Below are 1,985 nucleotides of genomic sequence, written 5' to 3' on the forward strand. Positions count from 1 at the left end.
GCCCAAACTAGGACCAGGGAAGGCATGGCAATAGCTGCTAATGACCCAGCAGGTAGAACTTTAGTCTCCCCCAATCCCCCCAACCTTATCTCACAGAGATGGTGAGGTTGCAAACGCTAAAGGAACTAACCAGTTTCAACGAGACTCGCACTCCAGTCTGCCGATCACCAGGCAGAGACGTTATCAACCTCTGGTCTCTAACGTACCAACAGAGACGAAAAAATATAACTTTTTTTTTCTCCAAAATAGATGAACCGTATCCAACCGCATGCGGAAATATAATTATATTATTCACCTAAATATAATAACTGCCCGGAAAGAAAGTCAGTTATTGAAGATTGCAAAAGATGTATAGTTCCATAAATCAGAGAGTTTCTACTTATGAATTCTTGTTGAGCTAAATTCAAGAACATTGGTGCGGTTGTTTGAAATATAGAAGACAAAGCATTTGTTGGTTTGGTTGAGTTTTTCAAGGATTATTTTTCGTAAGGAAAACAATATTCACTTATGGTTTAGCATTTTGAGTAACAGAGACAGCTCTTCCCAGGATTTGTTTATTTATTTATTCATTTATATTTTTTTAAATCTGATCAGGGGTAGTCACTTGGTGGTTGCTGTCAAATACATATGGTACAAGCACTCTCTTATTTATTCTGAATGTATTTCTATGATGTTAATTGTGATAAAAAATTCTCTCTCTCTCTCTCTCTCTCTCTCTCTCTCTCTCTCTCTCTCTCGTTATGCTTATGACTTCGTCCAATCGAATTTCACCACACATTTACCTATTTTTGTGAGTCCTATATGATCGATTTTTTCATGTTTTAGTCGCTCTGGATATAAGCAAAATCCGAGGATTATTTTAAAATAACACTCTACATATACACAGAGACACATGCCTTATACATTAGTGTACTCTAGCCATAAAAAAATGACGTCAAAATATTTAGATAAAAATTTATGCACACGCGCGCGCACAAAGATTCAACCATCCCTACTTCGTCTCCCTTTACTAACAACAAGAACCCGTTGGTTTTACAATTTGTGGGAGAATATTGTTCACGAGTGTACCTCTATGACAACCATTCTCACAGAGTATGACTAGTCATTCTCCCTGTGAGCACGACAGGAGAGAAGGTATATATATATATATATATATATATATATATATATATATATATATATATATATATATATATTTGGGCTCAAGCCATGTCGTGCTGATGGAACTTCCATCAGGACGACATGGCTATCTCACCCAAAAATAGATTTTTCGCTTCGCTCAAAATCCGTATTTTGGGCTCAAGCCATGTCGTGCTGATGGAAGTTCCTTCATTAGTAGCTTCCTAGGTTATATGTGACTACAGTGATATATTCCAGAGAATTTACCGAAGGTACCCAGAATTCTAACTCCTGGAGCAAATATCCCTTAAAATTCTAAGAAGGGATATCGAGTAAGGACGTAATGGCACACCTCATAGCAATCTGCACCCCAGATAGAGTTTACGTTCGAGGAGGTGTGGCAAAAATAAAAGGGGATCCCTTCAAGGGCCATCCCCGTTCCATATTACTATCGATAGTACAACAGCGCCATCACTACGATAGTGGCCATTCCTTTATTTGTAGTGATTTCGCTCGGTGGTATTTTCCAGTGATTGAAATTATTTCGATTGGTTAAAGGATTATTATTATGCTTTCTTCATCTTCTTCCGCCTTTGGAAAGTTGAGTATCGGGTCTTTACTTTGAATATGTTTTTGCTCTTGGTTCTCAATGATATTGAGTATTTATTGGGTTTTTAGAGCTAGGTCATTTTCTGGAGGCACCATGGGCGCTGTCGTTCTTTGGCATGTGTTATTAAGTTAGCGGAATGACTTCCAGTTTTTAAATAGCCTTATTTAATTCTCGTATTTAATTAGCTATTTAGGCATATTCTTTTGAAGATCTGATTATATACATAATTATTTCATTTTTCCTCTGTCAATCGTAT

Source organism: Palaemon carinicauda, chromosome 29, assembly GCF_036898095.1.
Source record: "Palaemon carinicauda isolate YSFRI2023 chromosome 29, ASM3689809v2, whole genome shotgun sequence".
NCBI lineage: Eukaryota > Metazoa > Arthropoda > Malacostraca > Decapoda > Palaemonidae > Palaemon > Palaemon carinicauda.